The sequence below is a fragment of the Thermobia domestica genome, chromosome 4 (assembly GCF_964235325.1).
Source record: "Thermobia domestica chromosome 4, izTheDome1.hap1.1, whole genome shotgun sequence".
NCBI lineage: Eukaryota > Metazoa > Arthropoda > Insecta > Zygentoma > Lepismatidae > Thermobia > Thermobia domestica.
In genome coordinates this window covers 244,911,841-244,933,176 of record NC_137457.1, presented here as the reverse complement: position 1 = coordinate 244,933,176, position 21,336 = coordinate 244,911,841, and the positions used below count along the sequence as shown (strand labels likewise).

Below are 21,336 nucleotides of genomic sequence, written 5' to 3'. Positions count from 1 at the left end.
GACATTACAGAAGTTAGAGAAGAAATATTTGGATAGCTTCAAAATGTGATGTTAGAGAAAGATGGAGAAGATAAAAGGGACAGAGTCAGAAACCAGCGAAGATGTTTTAAAACGGATAAGACAGAAGAGGACACCTATATCCAGTCTCCTTCGTAAGAAGGCCAATTGGATTGGACATATCTTACGAAAATATTGTCTTCTTCACACCGCCATAGAAGGAAAGATGGAAGGGAAGCTAGGAATAGGAAAAAAAAACAACTGATCGATAATTTGAGAAATAGAAGAAAATATTGGCAGTAAAAAGAGGAAGCTGAAGATCGAGAAACGTGGAAGAAATATTTTCAAGCCCAAATCTGAACTGAAAAGGAAACAAAAACATCCTTATTAGGTCCAGAACCTGAGAAAAGGCAGAATACATAATAATAATAATAATAATAATAATAATAATAATAATAATAATAATAATAATAATAATAATAATAATAATAATAATAATAATAATAATGCTTTGGTAAGTCATATGCTAACAACTTGCTTGTTGATGACTGATCTGAAAGCTTAAAAAGCTGAATTGTAAATCGAATTCGAGTTAGAGTCCTTCAAGCAAAACATTTATTTTAAAATTTTGAAAACAGCTAACAAATTTGTATAATTTTTGCTTCAGAAGATGAGACGGACAAGTATTGTTTCCTTTTTGCTCAAACATTTACTTCTTATCATGCCATGCATTTTGGTTCCTCATCAGTACAGATTTATTTTTTTTTATTATTATTTCATAATTTTAGTATAGTCAACAGCAGAAGTAACTGCATTTTAGTCATTATTGAACCTATTGACTTAATCCTTTATATTATTTGATAGGTTCTGTGTAGAAACCTCCCCGACAAATATAGAAAGCTCCTTCAAAGGTTTGTGGTGGTGCAAAGAAAGTGGAAAGTCACTGAATCACTGAAATATGAGTCAATATTTTCTTTGTTCTTTGTACGGTTTAGCTCTTGATCAAGGGACAAGAAACCTAATATTAGCTTATTTTCTAAAGAGAAGAAGAACTAGAAGATAGACTAATAGACCTATTAGTTCACTTAGATTATGAATACTGACCTCACTTTTTGCATATTTAGTGAATTAGGTTTTCATACAGGTTTCATTTCTTACATCGTCAGGGTTGCCAGTTCAAAAAATTTAAAATTTTAAATTTTGAGTATGTAAATAAAATTTGTTGTTAATATGTAGCTTTTCTAGTTTCCCTCAGGTACGTAGCAAGAAATGTAATACCAGTTGAAAGCTTGTCCATTTATTGATGCGGGCAAAACAGGTTACGTATACAATTGCACAACAGTTTTGTTAAAAAAAAAAAAAAAAAAGATACATATTTCATTTGCAAATAGCATGATTATAATATCAATGTACTCGTTACATAATCAAAGTCTGATGTAAATAAGCAATATTTTCTACTACTGTAAGGCTATATGAATCGGAAAATAAATATAATATTCCAAGCCAGAACTGAAAATTAATGACTGTAAGATTATTGTAATATTTTTATGTCAACAATATACTGTAAAAATTGTTTTGAAGTCATACTTATTTAAGTATTATTGGGTTGCAGAATAAATAATTGATCATAAAACATAAGGTTTTAATTTGAAACTTATATAGATTTAAAATATCGTTGGAAACTTCAAATATATTTGAAGGCAAACATACCGGTTTACACTGGTGTTTACACTCACGTGGTATGGGAAGATACTTGCTACATATACACATTTCTGTAAAATAAACAAGCACATTTATATCTTATTAATTATTCAATTTTATTTCTTATAAATTGTGGCTTAATAATTTAGTTATATTCCTTAAGATAATTGTCATAATGAATGATAGCTTAAGCTATCATATGATGATATGATAATGAATATTATTTTTCATTTTCATTGTTTCTTAAGAAATTTTGTATTCTTCATTGGTTGGTACAAATGAAATGCCCACTTTTATTTGAAGTAGGAAACATTTCCTTGAAATTCGACACACCAGTGATCCAAGATCAAGCATTTAAACAAACTCAGTACATACCTAGAGAACAGGGCGGAATAGTCAGAAACTCAAGTCGCATTTCCATGTTAAATAATGTTGCATACAAGTGTATAATGCATAATTGCGAGTAATTTTTTTTCTTTGAGAGCACCAAATGGGACATCTGCATAAAAAAAACACAACAAATGCCAACATTGTATTTGGCCTAGAATTAACTAGTGAAAGCGGATATCGTCGTTCGAGTTTCATTTTTTTTTTTCGATGACACAGAATTGCAAAATGATCCCCTTGTCTTCGACTAACATCATGTTTGGATGAGCTCGTCAGGAACTATAAACCTTTGGAAAGCTTTTCGTCCAGTGTAGGCGAGTTAGATACAATACATACCCCTAACATTTAGCAGACTTAAGAAGTCGGTCTGATCACTTTTTGAGGCTCATCAATTGTTTTGATCAAAAGAAAACAGAAATTCCGAATTTATTAACCAAGCCTCGTATGGAAGATGGAAGAATTCCTGGTATACTCTCTCTTACAAGCTTAGTATGGTTGTCTATGTGTTTGTGTGCTTGGCTTCGCTCAGAGCACCTTATATGGAGAAAACAATAAAGGAAATTGCCAGCGCACTGCATTCCTTAGTAATATACTTGCGATTTGGTTCTGTAGATAGGAACTTTCGGGAAATTTTCTTCCTCATGACGCTTTTGCTGCACGAGGATTGGCAGAGAAGCAACGAGCATTCGGATGTTGACTCCGAACTAATCAGTGCATCTGTGTTGAAATGCGGTCCACACCTTATTATCAAGAAATGGTGGGTTGAGCATTAAGATTAGTAAACTGTGCGAAAATTATATGTATTCGGTTGATAACTCAGTGTGTCGAAACGCGCTCCCCATTTTATCACTAGTGTTTCGGTGGGTCGAACATTACGAATAGTGAATTAATTTGAATTTACACATGTTTCAACGTTCTTTCGTATCTCCATATATAAAGTAACAGTGTGTTGATTACGATATCAAAGGAAAAATTCGAAGAACCGAATGTGAAAGCGCATTCCAAATCGGCGTGGACAATTGTGGATCATCACCTATACAATTAGTTACGGGCCCCTGCTACTGCTTGTGACTTAATGGCAGGACACTGACAACCTCAAAGTAGATTGACCAGTCGGAGATTGTTCTGAGTATCATAAACACATTAATAATATACAAAAGATAGAGCTCATCAAAAGGCAATAATAATTCGTGTAAATCGAAAAGTAGTAAGTCTTACATATTTGTAGGATTGATGTAATCTGCATGTAATTTAATTTATACATACGATTATATGTGTTATATACTCTCTAGTAGAATTTTATTTTCTCACAAAGTCATTTGTATCGAGTCAAAATCTATGTACTTGTTCACACACTTAACGCTACTTGTATTCACATTTGTTGTCCCCAGCTTTGGCGGAGATTGAGTATAGTTATGATGGAATCGGTGTTTGTTGTGGCAGAGCTGGGAAAAGAGAGAGAGAGAGAGATAGAAGTATTTAGAGAGACAGAAAGAAAATAAGTAGCATACTCGTATTATTTAAAAATCAAGCCATAACAAAAATCACGATTTCATCGGTAAGATGCAAAGATGCCCATGGATGCCTCATGAGCTGTCTTTAAACATCAAGATTCATTCTCTGGAGGTGTGGAATAATCAGAGTGTTTGGAATAGTTTGGAAAATTACCTCGATCGGATTGCCATTTCTAATGAATCATGTATCACCTACGACAATCATAAGTTAATTGAAGTACTGGTCACGATCAATGTCCAAAACCGTGACTCGTATTAGTCTTTCCCACCAAATGTATTGTTGTTATGGTGGCTATGATCCATTATGTTTTTTGATGACTACATTAGGAGCTCACTTTATACTATTACATTTTTGAATCCATGGAATGCAAGCGAGACATATCTAGAATTTCCCTTACATTTTCAGTAAGTATGGTGTCCTATTGCTTCAATAAATCACCTATATGTCGCTTAAGGGATATGAAGACATGCCAAGAGATACAGCATGAAACCCTTAATCACACATCGTATTGTGCTGAATGTTCCTCTATATGCTGTCTTTTCCTGCATATCAATCATTTCCAGCGAGATGAAAAATCTCTTGGTGATTACATGTTGTAGCATATGTTTGGGTACCTTTACGTACCGCCGTCTCTAATTTTTTCTCTCTACAAGAACCATTCATTCGCTGAGCGATGGGTAAGTCTACAGTTGCAGACAGTGACCACTTCAACTGAATATATGTTGTAATTTATACCTTTTTGTTATTAGTTATGGCACTTCTGACTATCATTTTATTCATTCCAACTTAATACGAACGAATGAAAATATCAAATATTACTCCTCATGACACCAGGATAAATGTATTTAAATTCGTTAATAATGTTGATCGCAAAGCTTTCAATATAATTTCTAAAAATAGTGTATAATAGAATTGTATTGGTAAGGCAGTGTAATGGTAAAAAATATTGTATAATGATATGAAACTTATGATACAAGTTAACATCTACAAAAATGCGATCAGCATTAAGAGAAAATATATCAGAGATATGCATTAATATTAAATTCGTCTTTGATATAGGGTCAATCCATGCAAAGTGATCGAAAAAAAAAGAAAAATTGTCGCTAGACCATCTCCAAAAAATCTAATTTTTTCATAAATGTTTATTCTATATCAGGGTACTTCAAAACAACAATTAATTATTTTTTACAACATCCCATGGCGACGCAACAGCTGCCGCCATTTTGCGTTTTTTTCGATTTTAGGCGTTTTCGTTGTTTTGAATATCTCAGCATGTATTTGTCCTACCAAATTGAAACTTGCTGGACGTTTCCAACTCGTGCAAAGCTACAACTTTGATCTGTTAAAATTTTAGCCTAAACCCACTTGAAGGGGGTGAAATCAGGGTCTGCAGTAGCAACATTTTTGGACATTGAAGACATGTTTGGGAAGAGGAAACAACTGACGTAGAGGTCTGAATTTGTGTGTGCATATAGTCCAGGGTCACAAGTTAATACACAAAAATTTACGAACCTGTAGCTCCTCCCAAATGTCTGAAAAAATCGTAAAGTTGGGGAATTGTGCCAAATTAGCATACTTCACTGTCCAATATCTCAAACGGGCCTGGATAAAAAAAATCTGAAATTTTGGGGATAGTTCGTCCTTTAGCATACCATAACACACAACAAAGGACATTTTATGTTTATGAGCAGAAGGGGGTTAAAGTATTAAGGAATGACGTTACTCGAGGAGGTGTTTTGTTCATAAAATCTTTTTTGGACAATGAAAACATGTTTCGGAAGAGGAAACAACTGACGTAGAAGTCTGAATTTGTGTGTGGATATAGTCCGGGGTCATAAGTTAATACACAAAAATTTACAGACGTGTAGCTGCTCCCAAAGGCCTAAAAAGGTCGTAAAGTTTGGGAATTATGCCAATTTAGCACCTTTCGGTGTCCAATATATCTCCAATGGAACTGGATAAGAAATTGAAAGTTCACGAATAATAGTCCTTTAGTATATCATAACACACAACAAAGCGTGTTGTGTGTTTTTTGATCAGAAGAGGGTCAAAGTATTAAGTAATGACGTGTTTTGTTAGGAGGTGTTTAGTTCATAAAATCAACTGAAAATTTGTTGTTGTGAAGTAAAATAAAGTAAGATGAATGGTTAGTCCAGTCAAGGCTCTCAAGCTCGTTTCTTTCCTCTATTTAAGACACTGTATTATCACACCAACAGCAACACTAGCGAAGAATCATCAGCAGAAGGAGAGGAAGATCAAAATTGCACTCTTGACAAAAAGCCCGTAAGTACTCCTTGCTCTTGCTGGTTGCTATATCAATTATACTCAATCATGTTTATTCTTGTTTTAACTGTCAACTCATGCAGGAGACTGTTGTCCTTTCGTTTGATCTACAATCTGAAGTCAGTGAACACTTACTCGCTGTAAACACTGACTGCGGAATGTAAACGCCATTACTTAATACTTTGACCCCCTTCTGTCCAAAAACACGAAACGCGCTATCTTGTTTGTTATGATATACTAAAGGACTATCTATTCCCAAAATTTCAGATTTTTTTATCCAGGCTCAGTGGAGATATTGGACAGTGAAATATGCTAATTTGGCACAATTTCCCAACTTTACGATTTTTTCAGACCTTTGCAGCAGCTACAGGTTTGTAAATTTTTGTGTATTAACTTATGACCTCGCTGTACGTGCACACACAAATTCAAACCTCTGCGTCAGTTGTTTCCTCTTCCCAAGCATATTTTCAATGTCCCAAAATGTTGCTACCCCAGACCCTGATTTCACCCCCTTCAAGTGGTTTTAGGGAAACATGTTAAGAGATCAAAGCTCTACAAAAGTTGGAGATGTTCAGCAAGTTTCAATTTGGTAGGACAAATACATGCTGAAATATTCGAAACAACGTAAACGCCTAAAATCGAAAAAGCCCCTGTATCGTCATGGTATGTTGTAAAAATTAATTAATTGTGGTTTCGAAATACCCTCATATAGGATAAATATTCATGGAAAAATTAGATTTTTTTTTTTTTGGAAATTTTCGATCGGCACATCCTTGATCACTTAGAATGGATTGACCCTGTAATTAAATATTATTATATACTATATGATGAGCAATGATGTTTACAAAAGTTGGACACTTAAATTTCTGTCGGATGATGGATCTGCTCAGAATAATCTCTTCAAACTCTTCCACGTCTAGTGTAACATCTCCTGCAAACTTAATATTATGCTTAGACATTTCCAGACAATATTCTTCAAACACAAAAATGAATCGTTGTCGTATCTGAAGATACCATAGAAATATATGAATATTGCATCGTACGAACGTTCGTTTAGTGTTCTGTGTAGAATCATGTATATAACGAAAGATAAATCAGATTACTTTAACATATTATTTGGATGCATAGAAAAAGAGATATCTGAACTACAAACTGGCTCAAGGAAATACTGCAATGGTATATGCGATTCACTTAGATGTTTCGTGTGTTTTTGCAGTTAAAGCTTAGAAACACGTCAGGAATATTAATCTTCTGGGACAGCTTTTGTAGTATGTAGAATATCACTGATCCAATATCTTTACGTCAATTTAATAGTTATAAATATCATAAATTAGTAGGAATATTTGGTATAACTTAATACCAGCTTTCTTCACCCGATAAATGATGTTCGTGAGGATCCTTTTAGTATAGAACGTGTGGTACAAGAATTGTTGCATGATAAATTATGAAAATGTGTATTATATTTCACTGAATATTGTAAATCCTGGCTAGCAATCTTTTACATGGTTATTTTAGTCATTTTCATCACATGAAAATGACTCCTTCACAATGTGGTGTATTTCTTCTTATCAGATAGTTTGATTTCAGATTACATTTACTGTGTTTGGACTGTGAATTTTTTCACTTGCAACTACTGCAAAACAACTGCTTTCTATGTCTGTACACTCTGATTGAATTCAGTGACATTGGTTATACTATTGTTATATATTGTTAGATCACTCGAGGAATTTTGTTTTCTTGGGCATTACAGCAGTACTATATGTTCGTAATTAGTATAAGGTGCCCATTACAAAATGGAATTTTAGATATTCTAGGTGAAAAACCTTAATGCTCTTATCGTGTATTTTCTATTATAGATATAATTACATAATGTTCTGTGTATGCCCTTTCTTGAACCTCGAGATTACAACACTCTCAGGAAACGTTCTACAGGGCGCGCGGATCTGATTTAAAATTATTTATTTTGTTTTCATGGGTCTATCCGATTCTTTGTTCACTATTTCTTTGTTCACTACTTAAATTCTGTGTACACGCCTGTATTGTCTGCCAGGTGATGTAAATGGTTTAATATGTTGTCAGTTGCATGTCGAAAGAAATTCTGATCAATATGTTCTAGCACATAATTGAGATGGTCCTTCAATTGTTTCAAAGTGTGGTTGTGTTTGGTACTTTGGTACCTCTAGTCTGAGGTCTAACCCTATAGTAAATATTATATGGATTGAGGTTATGATTTCTGGCAGGCTTCTTCCCACATAATACACTTGGGAATGCAATAAGCTTCTCGTAAACAAGTCTAGCGAAATGAACAGAATCTCGTCCATTTGGTAAATTAACTTTTCATCATTGTTTTATTGGAAAATCACAGGCCAGATATTGTTTCACCATAATCATTAAAGATTCAATTTTCATCTTTCGAAATGAGACGTTATTATAACAAATCCTGCAATGTCAGTTTCTTCGCCACTTTCACTAATCAGTCATTTGCATATTGATGTTATGTTTTACTATTATTGTGCTTTAGGTTTTTAAGAGAATACAGAAAAATACAGAACAATAATTTTGGTAAGCCATATAAAGTGATAGGACTACCGAAATTTAAAATGAGATGTCGAATTTGTGTGAGCTCTATAGCATATTTTCAGAAATGTAGAGACAGTGTACATTATCCTCGGCTTCTATTTATACCCACAAAAATGTTATATATCTACAAGGATTATGTCAAAAAAGGCTGATATATTTTAGAGTAGTTAGCAACATTGATGAAGTTAAGAATACGGAGGAGAATAACTAGTACTCTCTACTTACGGCACAGATATAATTATCCGAATGAAGTTTCATACATGCGAGTAGCAGTAAGTTGAAGTGCCTGCCGTAATACAAAATCCCGTCAAACGTAAAGTGAGATTTGTCGTACGCTTTTTGAATGCCAAAGAACACAATGCAGTTGATATGCATCGGAAATTGTGTGCCATTTACGAGCCGACAGTAATGGCTAAAAGCAAGGCGGGGTAACGGTGCAGAGAGTATCGAAAAAAGGTTCGAAAGGTTCATGACAATGAGCTTAGTGAAATTCCCGTATTCAGATGGACGATCTGGTGAAACGCATTAACAAGAAAGAGCGATCCAATCGCCGGTACACAATAACTGAACTCACCAAAGAGTTTCCAGAAGTATATGAAAAAACAGTCCACTGTATCTTGACTGACAAATTGGGTTACTGCACAGAATTGTTTTTGACAAGCTGGGTTATCGCAAACTGTGTGTGAAGTGGGTGCCAAAAATGCTGACATACTTTCACACAGAGTGAAAAATAGCAGCTCACATGATTTTCCGTCCATGACAATAAATAGACTCCATCTCTTACATTGTGATGGGAATAAAACCTGGATATTGTACGCCACTTCATAGTTGAGGCTGGAGTCAATGCAATAGTTGCACTCTGGTTCCTCTAAAGAGAAAAAAATCAAACAAACATCATCAGCTCACAAGATTATGGCAATTGCGTTTCGGGACAAAAAGGGTGTGATTCGTGTAGATTTGTTGAGACCAGGAAGAATCATTGCAGAAAATGTGTATTGTCTCACTTTGAATTATTATCTGTGGCGTGCATCCAAAATCGACAGAAATGAATGTTACACAATGTAATTCTTCTGATTCGCAGCAATGTCTACCAGACATAGCTGTCTAATTAAACTATTTCGATGTAAACTATTCAATCATCCCACTTTCAGCTCTGACTTTGTCCCCACAACGATTTACTTCTTTTTTCACCTGTAAAAGGCGATTTTCATATAACCGTTTCAACTACAGTGAAGTGCTCAGGAAATCAATTCTGAACTGGGTGCACTCTCAGACGGCAGATTTTATACAGAGGGTATACGGAAGCTTGTGTCTACTAGAAATATCTCGAAGTTCATGGACAGTAAGTTAAAACATAGGTAAGGTAGGGCTTGTATATAAACCACAATACACTTCTTCTCCCATTTTCCTGTTTTAATTATTATTAATAATAACATAGACTCTTTCTTGACATGCGCCTCGTATACATCATGTGATTTAGAACTCCAGAGGCCTGTGAACTTTCGTGGATATATAGTATTTTATTTTTTATCATTCATAAAGTTGAAAAATTACATTAAATTGTTAGGTTCCTAGCTTTTGCCATTGGATGTTTACTGATAAGTTGTTTACTTTTATTTGGATATACGTGTTAACTTATCTGATAACATTATTATCTGTGCTCATTCTGATCAATAGAATTTCAAGAGTGGCATCTTTATCACGAACTAATTGATTATATTGTTACTATCATGAACATCCTTATACAGTAGAGCATCTTTAAGTAAGACGTTCGCTTGAAATGAACCTTTTAACACATTGAACAGTAAAAGCACAGTGAGGTAAACACATTACACATTTTTAAATACACCAATCTGTTTCAATATGTACAAAAAGACGTAAGATTCATTCCAGAACTGAAGAAAAGTATGATTAGAAGAACCAAATGTGTTATTATTTGAGAAGAAAATGTATTCTTAAACATATGATAGAAGGTACACTTATACGTACTCTAGATAGAGAATAATGTAAAGATTTACTGACTTTTAATCTGCAATCATTAAGTTGAAACGAATATATTGGAGACTGAATATCATGCATTTCATCGTTTTCATCCGTTGATGCGTTGTGTGAATTTCTATTACAAGAACAGTCAGCTGAGTTAATCGTGAATTATAAGACGCTTATTAAATCTAATTCGAAAGAACAAATCTTGCAGTATACTACACCGGGATTTATCGCTAAGATAGCTGATGTTTCATTACGCGATAATTCTCATGTTTCATTTCCTCTCGAAAAACAACAAGAGAGAAAAGAAACGCTTGCACGTTTGCATTGTGATATCCGCTGGGAAAGAATGCGGTGATCAACAGTCTGTATATTATATTCTTCCTCATCAACAGAAATGGAATTCTTTTTCTTCTTTTTGTTACCTTGAATGGAAGAGTGCCAATAATAATAATAATAATATGCATAATAGAATGAGCTCCGCAACGAATACTTCTGTTATCGCTAAGAACAAACAGAACAGGCGCAAAGAGAATCATAGTACGTCTCACGCGAATAATTATATACACTGTCCGGCTAAAGTATTAGTGTGCAATATGGCACAATTCAAGGCATGTGATAATTGTAATGTTTTACATAGCGGAAATAGTTCAGGGAATAGTGAGAGACCTGCTTTTAAGACCCACTCGATAACTACGCCTTTGTTAGGGATAAGATTCTGCCTTGTATCAAAATTACTATTGGAAACAAAGAGTATAAGGCGTCGTTGGACTCTGGTAGTCAAATTTCTATTTGCACTAGGGAGCTTCTTCCTCCTAACACTAGACTTGTTAAAAGACGTACTATAATCCGTGGCATCTCGGGTAAAGGACTTGAAACTAACACGTTAGCTGTGCTGAAGTTCAAAATTGACGGCTATTCATTTACGCATACTTTTAGAGTTGTAGACAAATTTGCATCTTCTGTTTTGTTGGGGAATGATTGGTTACTTCCTCAACATGTTACTATTAACCAGGATATTCACGTAGTTCATATAGTTAGGTTTGGGAAGCCCACTGATCACGCGCTACCTGAGAGTCATGCTATAGGTACAGTTTCCGAACAAACAGCAAACCTAATGCAAGCGTATTTCATAATGGCGAAATCTGTTACTTTACCACCAAATTCCAGTGTTTCAGTACCTGTTCGTAAAATTAATGATTTAGTGGGAGTTAAAAATATTTTGCAACCCAATGAGAAAATCTGTTCTAAAGTCGAAATTTTTGTCAATGAGTCTAAAGTGAATCCTGTTAATCCTGTTATTACAGTAGTCAACCCAACCAACAAAAAGTGTTTAGAGAAAAATCTTCTTTTAGGTGCAGCTATTGACATTAGGCCGGGTGCACATTACCCAAATGATACAGATAGTGTTCAAACTCATGGTTTAGCCAGTAAACGAGACAACACTAACTTTCCTGCTGGTTTTGATATCAAGCGCGTGGACATTAACCCTCAACTTTCTGACGATCAGAAGCAAATGTTTTATTCTGTTATAGAGGAGTATAAGGATTGTTTTTCTTGGTCAGAGGATGATTTTGGAGTGGCCAAGGATTACGTACATGAAATTAAAATGCTAGATAACTTCCCAGTTCACACCAATCAGTTTCCAATACCCTTCCACTTAAGAGAAGAAGTTAAAAAACTGGTTGATACTTTGCTCAAACAAGAGGTCATTAGGAGGTGTATTTCGAGTTATAACTCGCCTATTCTTCTCGTGAAAAAGAAGTCTGGATCCTTCAGATTTTGTTTAGATTGTACAGGTATTAATTTACACATTGCACCAGACAGTTTTCCTGTACCGTCGATAGAAAACATTATTTTGCGTCTCAGTAAGTGTTGCTACCTGTGCTGCACTGACTTGCTCAGCGGTTTCTTCCAGGTGAAAATCGCTGAGGAATGCCAACATGTCACTGCCTTTTCAATCCCAGGAATTGGTTCTTTTTGTTTTACAGTTCTCACACAGGGTTTTATCACTAGTTCCGCTGGTTTAAACATACTAGTGAAAATGACACTGGTAGGATTAGAATCTTAACAAATTTTAGGTACATTGATGATTTTTTCTGGGATGGAAACACTTTTGAGGAGGTTATCAATCTCACCAAGAAGTTATTTCAACGAAATTGAGAACGTGGTCTTAAACTTGCACCAGAAAAAACGAAATTGGCTTAATTTTCATTAACGGTTTTGGGTTTTGGGATACGATGGCTTGCGAATTTCCAAGAAAATAACTGACTCTATTAGTAATTATGAACGTCCGAAGACGAAAAAACATGTGAAAAGTTTTCTAGGATTTGCTAGCTTTGTAAGACGATTCGTACCTAATTTTTCTGAGATCGCAGAGCCTTTGAACTCGCTTCTCAGAAAGGATGTACCGTTTAAGTGGACACAAAAACAGCAAGATGCTTTTAAGAGAATTAAAGACCTTATCATATGATCGTCATATTTAATACATTATAATCCGAAACACCCTGTATACTTGTTCTGTGATGCATCAACACGCGGTCTTGCTGCCATGCTCAAACGATCTATATGTTCTTCAGATGACCCAGAGTTAGCACCTATTGCTTATTGTAGCCGTAGCTTAAGTAAAAGTGAAAAATCTAGACATCCTTATGAAATTGAACTTTTGAGCATTATATATGTCTTGAGATCCTTTCGTTATTTTTTGTTAGGACGTCACTTTTTTTGAAAACCGATTGTAAGAGTCTTTTGTTTTTGAAACAAACAAAAAATGTACGTAAATTTGCTAGATGGATTAGTTTTATTGAACAATATAACTTTACTGTGACACATATATCTGGGGTGTCTAACATAGAAGCTGACGCTCTTTCCCGTTTTTATCGTGCCCCCAGGGACATTTCTGATGAGCAACAAAATGAGGAAGACCCTCGAGTATTTTCTTCCACTGTTACTGAGTGTAACAATATGCTAAGTGATGAGCCTTCTCTCAGATATGAACAAATAAAGGGCCTGTTTTATAAGGATATTTTTGATTGGTTACAAAACTAGGAAAAGAAAAATCCGAAAATTGAAAGACAAGCATTTTGTTTCACGGTTAAGGAAGGAATTTTGTATAGAAAACAAAAAAACCTTCTAGTGGTATGAAATTTTAGTTGCTGTACCTGTTTCATTACGCTATAAAGTTTTCGATGCGGCTCATACTTCTGCCGTTGTTTCAAGTTACGGAGGTTTTTCTAAGACATATGATCTTTTAGTGAAATCTGTGTATTTCCCTAATTTGAAAATATATATGTCAAAAATGCAAGGAATGTTTAATTTGTCAGTCAAGCAAAAATAAACCTGGTTCTGCTTATGGTACATTGCAAACGTATCCTCAAGTGCCGCCCTTCTATCGCATTTTCGTAGACATTGAGGGGTGTACCCCTCGAGTAATATTTTGAGACAAATATTTGATTGTCGTTGTCGAAGCTGCTACTCGGTATATTATTTGTGGTTCATTAGCAGATATAACAGCGTCTTCTGTAAGTAGTTTTCTTTATGAACATGTAATTTTGAAATATGGTATTTTTAAAGAATTAGTCACAGACAAAGGTCCATGCTTTACAAGTATCCTATTCAAGGAGTTATGTGCAATGATTGGAGCTAAGATTCGATTTGTAAATGTTCAAGCTCATTACGCTAACGGGACTACTGAGATAGCTATCCGAAACATTGAACAGAGACTGAAATCTGCGTTGTGTAATAAGGATCAAGGAAAATGGGTCGAACTGCTACCATTTGTTGTGTTAGCCCACAATGTAACTGTCAACTTATCCTCTGGATACAGCCCTTTTGAACTTTTGCATGGATTCAGATGTAGGATGCTACACGAAGCAATTTTGGACACCCCCTGTCAATTTCAGGACAATGCTGAACGTTTACGCCAACTTGGAGAAATACGAGTCAAAGCCCATGATAAATGGTTCCAGAGACATAAGACGGCAGCGAAATTTTGACAAACGTCATTCGAAACCCAATTCTAAAGTCGGAGACAAGGTATGGATTTTGGACAGTACCATGAAGAAAGGATCCACCAGAGCTTTCAGTGGACGCTATTTTGGTCCAGGAATCATTCAAGGTATTGACCACTCAAATTCCTATTTTGTTAAGTTCAGGACTGCGCGAGGAAGATTCAAGGCTGATTCGCTTGCAGTACAAAGATTGAATAAGTACTTCGAGAAACAGGAGAAGGAAAACGAGGAAGGGAGAGAAGAGGATGACGTTGACTTGGATATACAAGACGTTGTTGAGGATGCTACTGCGAATGCCTGCTGTGCCGAAGTGCAGGGGGAGAAACAGAAGAGAGAGAAAGAAAAAGAAGAACACTATGAAATTATTTTTAATCCCGCGGTGAACATGATAGAGAAAGAAAATTTTCCATCTGTGAATCTTCGTGAGGTTGTGATTGCCAACCAATTACTCACTTGGGCCGAAACAGGGAAGAATTGTTCCGGTCTGAAACCGAAGTTTGGTGCCAATTCTGCGATCGACAAGCAAATCAGTGTTTTTCGAGGAGATATTGCTATGATTAAAGCTGACACTGTTTTCAACCCCACGAATGAATTACTTATTCCATTAGGAGGAGCAGACCGAAGTATTCAAGAGGCTGTAGGAAAACAATTTCGTAAAGATAGCGAGAAAATACGTTCTTTAAAACCAGGACAAGTGAAGATTGCTCCAGGCTATAATCTCTCCGCTGATCATATATTATTGACGTGTGGTCCCAGAGATGCAAATAAAAAGACTTTGGAGAATTGTTATAACAATTGTTTTGATTTTCTGTTGAAAAATCAGTTTTCAACTGTGGCTTTTCCTTGCATCGCTGCTGGTGCATTTCATTTCCCTAAGGAACCTGCTGCGAGAATTGCATTGTTAAATACACGAAAATTTTTAGAGGATCATGTGGACAACGTAGATTGTATCGTAAAACAGATCTAATTTGTAATTTCTAAAAGGAACACAAAATAAATCAGAAAAGAGTAAAAAGGAAATAAAGATACGCGATTATTCTAAATTTAATTTTACATTGCATAGAAACGATTTCTTTTCGCGTCTCATGCAATTAGCTTGCAATAATTCAACATTAGCCGGAAGCAAACATGCAGATAGAGCAGAATAGAAAAAAAAACACACAAGGAAACTGCAGACATAAGATGGAAACACACTGAAGAGAACGTTCTCATCACAGGCAATTGATTTGCTGAGATAGGGACGCCAGATCCTTCGAACAACGCCGAGCGAACTTACAAATAGAAGCAAGGACTTGTAATACTAAGCCTTTTTCCTCGGTATTTCAAACTCGCAACACCTCTGTGCGCGAGCTACTCCGCTTTGTGTTATTTTGTTATCCAAACATATACGAATCTGAAGAAGAAAATACCTAAAATGATAAAAGGACTATCATAAACTTTTAGGGTACTTCAGATCCTTAGAAGACACCCTCGTGGTCCTCCCAAAAGAGGGAAAATCATCGAAAACTTCGTCCATACCCAAAAGAAGGAAGAGATAATTGCCTAGCTGTCTACGATGCTGGAGTCCAGACTCATAATTGGTCGTCGCCCAGAGTTAATCTACAATCAATCTAGATGCTTGATGGACTAAAGACCTTCCCACTTCATTTTTCGGACTAGTGTCACTTAACAACCTTCAGGAACTGAGTATTAGTGAAGTGCTAGTGTGTGTGTTAATACAGACTACTACGAACTGGAATGGTTGGAACCAAAGCCGTAAGTAGTATTCATTTATTGGCAAATCCGAGTAAGTTGCAGTTTCTATACATACATTCTCCATCCTGCTCTCATATCTGAATGTTTCCTTTTAGGCTGTGTTGTTTCCAATCTAACACCAACCCAAAATTTTGTCGGGAATTAAATTTCAAATTAGATTCGTTTTAAGAAACAAAGGCACTCGCATTAAAGCCTCACACATTGCCTTTGCTGTGAATGAATATTTCCTTTCTGCTCGCACATTTCCTCCTCGAAACTGTGTACCTTTTCATTCACCCAGAATGCTCTCCCAATAACTTAAAAATGAAGATACGTTCTAGGTTGAAGGTACGGAAACCTCATCTTGACAAGAACGTTTAATGTGCGCTGTGCCCTGAGACCAGGTAAGACTCAGGAGCATATGCACACAACGTGGTGCCGAAACCCGCTCGTACACTTGTGGCCGCTGGCTCACAACGTGGTGCCGAAACCCGTTCGCACACTTGAGGCCGCTGGCTCACATCGTGATCCCGAAACCCGGTCTACTCACAACGTGATGCCAAACCCCGATTTACACGAACCGTGGTGCCGACAACCTCTCTTCTACCGCTAGGACTTGAACCCGTGGTCCTTCACTCACAACGTGGTGCCGCACCCCGCTCGTACCCTTGTGGCCACAGGCTCACAACGTATTGCCCGAAACCCGCTTTTCCCGTAGTGGTCCTGCGGACAAACAACGTGATGCTGAACCCGATTTATCCACAACGTGGTACCCGTGCTTTGTATGCACCTTACTTTTGTAATGCCATTCGTACCTAGGGTCTTTAGTATACTTTTACGGCTCTTCGCCCTTACGGATTTTCGCCTTGTTTATGGCTGAACATCAGAGTGTTTCTTTTACTAGAACGACGCACTCCCAATTCTCTTGGTTTTTGTGGCCGGGGTTCCCCGTTCATTCCCCGCCAGGGCACGAGTCCGAACCCGCTCAACTTTTTGGTCGTTGTCGCCCTTACGCCCTAAACGTGGTTTTGTGCGATGTTCTGATACTTCGTTATCATGCCCCCCCTGGATCCCCTTTTCTTGGCCGCACTAGTTTTTCTATGGATAACTCGTCTCGAGTTCGACGTCCGCGTACGCACTATTTTTGTGGTGTCTGTACTTCTCCAGGTTTTCACTGAACTCAGGACCATGTTTAATACGTTATCCGTAGACAGACCATTATAGTTAGAGTAAGTTTTATCCCGATTGTTTACTATGCCATATTCATGCTGTCTAACCCATATCCTGCAATTCTCTCGTTTTGTCGTGTCAGCTTCAGCTGAGTTACGTGCAGACGCATAGACTTTTACTTGCTTTAGGTGAATAACCTTCTTATCATCATGAAGCATGTCATCTTGCTTGTTTGTGTAATTGTCTTCATAGTTAGTACTGGTAGTTCTTTCTCAGTTCCGCTGTCCGCGCAGTATTCATTCCCATCTCTTGGAACAGTGTTTCAATCCCAGGGCTTGGCCCTTCTTTATTCGAACACCTATTTTGTACCTGTTCGTATCCATTTGGATTTTGGCTTCCAAACTTATCGATTGTCTGGTTGCCCCACTTGGAATAGACATTTGTCGTCTCATAGAGAAGTGGATCGGGAATTTCGTGATAGGATTCTTTCTCAAATCCCTTGTCATTTTCAACTCGCGGAAAAACAAGACGACTTAACTTGTTCCAATCGTCGTACGAAAAGGGCTGTTATTCCCTTGATAAATGGTGTGGTAAACTCCTTAGAAAAACATGATCAAATTTTAGCGTCGGAAATAGACTCTCTTAAACGTACGCTTCACAGGGAGATTTCTATCATGCATGATGTTGTCCTTACTGTTAGACGGACTTTGGCCGGAACTCAGTCTTCGTTAGGTGCCTTGTATTGTCATCTTGCGAATACAGAAGGCTTCCTTATTGCTAATTTGACTCATGTCTTGACTAGGGAAGACATAATTCGTATGTTTGAAGACATATATGCCAATCGTTTAACTATGCGTTTGTTGCCATCCCATGTTGCTCGCCAATACATACAGGGAAACAAACAATTACGTGATACTGTATACCTTTCGGACATAGGTTTGTTTTACTCCGTTACGAAGGTCTCCTTATTACAATACTCCCTTGACCATGATGTAATTACCATTCTATTGGAGATCCCTCTCGTATCCCACACGGATATAGCTCACCTCTATTCCATTGTTAATACCGGAGTTTTATCTGGAAACACGTTAACATCTCTTGTTTTACCACCATTTGTTTACCTGCATAACACCCATTTTTATACTGTAAATATGGCCCATTGTCAATGGCATAGTCATATCTTCCTTTGTCAGATTGATGTCGTCTCTCCGGAACATCCTTCGCTTTGTATTAATGATTTATTGTTGTCCAACTCTACATCCAATTGTGAATTTCGTTCCGTTCATACTTCGGAGAAATTTGTGTATCGCTATACCTTGGCTGGTTTGTTATTTACATCTCTGTTGGATGTACACCTTATTAAGGGCTCTCACAATCGACCGTTTTATACGAACATGTCAGCAATACAAGGTTTGACCCAATTTCTCCCTTATGACAATTTTACTACCCTTATGGCTGGATCCTTTCTTTTAGAATCGAGAACCCCCTTGGACGTTAATCATACCGTCATTCCTGTTGTAATGCCGAATTTCAACTTTTCTGCTAATTTTGACGAGTTTACAGTGAAATTGGATCTTTTAAGTTACGAACTTAGTAACTTGTCAGTTAATAGTCAATTACCAACTTGGTCCAACTCTACGATCGTTACTTATCCCGCTTTATCATTGGCATTCATTTTCATAGCCATTTTAGCAGGTTTGTTGGTCTATGCATTTATTCGCATTCGTTCCATCACTGTCGACCTTCTTCAAGTTATGAAGACTTATAATGAATCACATCCTATGGCGGAATCGCGCGATGTTGAAGCGCAATATCTTTCAGAATGTTCATAACCGTTCCTCCTAAATTCCCCTTTTTCTTATTGGCTTCGAAAGACTTGATTCTGTGGTGAATAGATAACCCTTCTTTGGTACCACAATGCTAGCCCAAACTGTTCCTTCAGTTTTGGAGGTGAACTTTGGATTTCCCACCCATTGTGGCGTTCCAAAACCGTTCCCGCTTGCCAAGCAAGGTTCCATTTCGAGTGTTCTCTCTTACCCACATTCGTAGTCTTTCTTACGTTTGGTCTGGTTTTCTTCGTAACGACATGGCGGTTATTCGAATAGGTTCTTAATTCCGTTATCTACAGGTTCAGCTGAAAACATTTCCATGAGAGGTTAACATACTTTGTTCAACGACATGGCTGGTTATTTTTGTCTTTAAATCATCTCTAGTTGTACACTTTCGAATGCTTGGTCATTCTCGTGTAGGGTGATTTTATTTAGACAATTCTTATACCAGGTTCAGCTCGTGGATTTTTCGGAGGTTTTCCTACTCGTAGGTTATACGACATGACCGTAGGGAATTTACCATTTCGATTATAACACGTTCAGCCACGTTAGTATGGAGGTACATCGTTCACATTTCGTAGTGAGGGTATTCAGGCTTACTCTTGGTTGTTCCTCTTTTCAAATACTTTGTGGATGTTACGAAACTCTTCAGATCATACACCTATTTTTCTTTGAAACTCATTTCGATTGATTTTTTTTCGCGTTCATTTTCAATTCTTCCGATTTTTTAATTGTTCAGACTGACGTTCTTTTGAACATTTCGAAATTTACTAGTTCCTTCAGTACACCGTACTTTTGCCACTGTTTCGACTTTGTTCTTTTCTTTGAGTTTTGTTACTTTGTTTACTTCGAATCACATCATACGCCGTAATCTGTGATCCAATTTTTACCCCAATTTTTGATCGGTTATGCGCTCCCCTTTCTTTATGCGATTCCTTACCTCCTAGGTCGTTTATGTCATCTTTGCGAATCAATTTTTTCGTTATTTTGTTCAGTCACCTGATTTTATACTTCGTGTTTGGAAGACTTTGGACTATTCGAAATTTGCATTTGGGATATAAATTTCAGAGTGCACTTAGGTTGCCTTGATGGTACCGTGTACGATTTATTCCCCTTTTTGATGTATACCACGCGTGCCCTTTGTCCACTTTGTATACACTTATACAATTTGTTTTGCTCTCCGTTGTCTTCCTTTCCCGACTTGTTTAATAATTATCCCATGTGGGAATGACATAGGCACTTGCATTGTATTCTCTGGTAGGAGCAAACTGATCATGTATAGAGGTTCCATTCTCATACTTCAGTTTACTTCGTAAATATATATGTTGTCAGGTTCTTTTCCGTACCTTTCAATATCCAGATGAATCTTACATGTCATCCTCGTGAGCACATTTAAATAGGAATGACATGGTGATCAGTCTTACTCAAATGCGCGCATCCTTTTGTTAGTACGTATGTGAGTCCTACTATGGCATTACCGAACACACCTCTCGACTGTATCACGCAAACCGGAAACTCAACTGTGCGAATGTTTGTTTGTGTATCTCTCGTTTCCTCTCCTTTTGTGCACATCCCCGTTTGTCTATCGGGCTGGTCCTGTAGTCAGACTTTTCTTTCTTCTCCTTTGAGAGACCGGAATACGCAACCCTACATATTCGCCAGTTTTGCAAAAAAAAAAAAAAAAAAAAAAAGGCACATGCATAACGTAAAAAGGGTGTTAGACACACTCAGTAGTCAATGCACGCCATACAGTAAACTTCCCAATCCCAATCGACGTCACCGACTTTTGACAAGTCAAACAAGTATGTTGGGAACGCAGTAGTTTCACGACGCGTTAACTGGAATATTTACCCCTGGTATTTTGAACATACCTACGCAGTCTTTTAGTTTTCGTTCCCAGTAGCTTTAGTTTATTTAGGTTAGTTTACAGGGATCGCACCTTCCCGCTAGTCATTTGCTCATGTCATTCTGCTCTGCTTCCACATGTGGATACTCGGACGTACTCGGTGAACTTCGTAGATCCTCGTTCTGTTGTGTTTACGTTGTTCCTGTTCTGGAATTCCGCGGATACATTTGAGTCTGTTTCTGTTGGATACGGATACTCTTTCCTTAAGGATTTTTGTTTGTATCCTTACCTTTTGTTT

At 36.9% G+C, this 21,336-nt stretch overlaps 1 long non-coding RNA gene across 1 annotated transcript in view; it reads right to left on the bottom strand.

Annotated features, from left to right (window-relative positions):
• The window catches only part of LOC145683480 (uncharacterized), a 102,535-nt gene that overhangs the window by 68,244 nt on the left and 12,955 nt on the right, over positions 1-21,336 (bottom strand). The window contains exon 3 of the long non-coding RNA XR_014131119.1: positions 1,708-1,769. This is a non-coding gene — a long non-coding RNA (uncharacterized LOC145683480). The remainder of the gene's footprint in view (positions 1-1,707; positions 1,770-21,336) is intronic.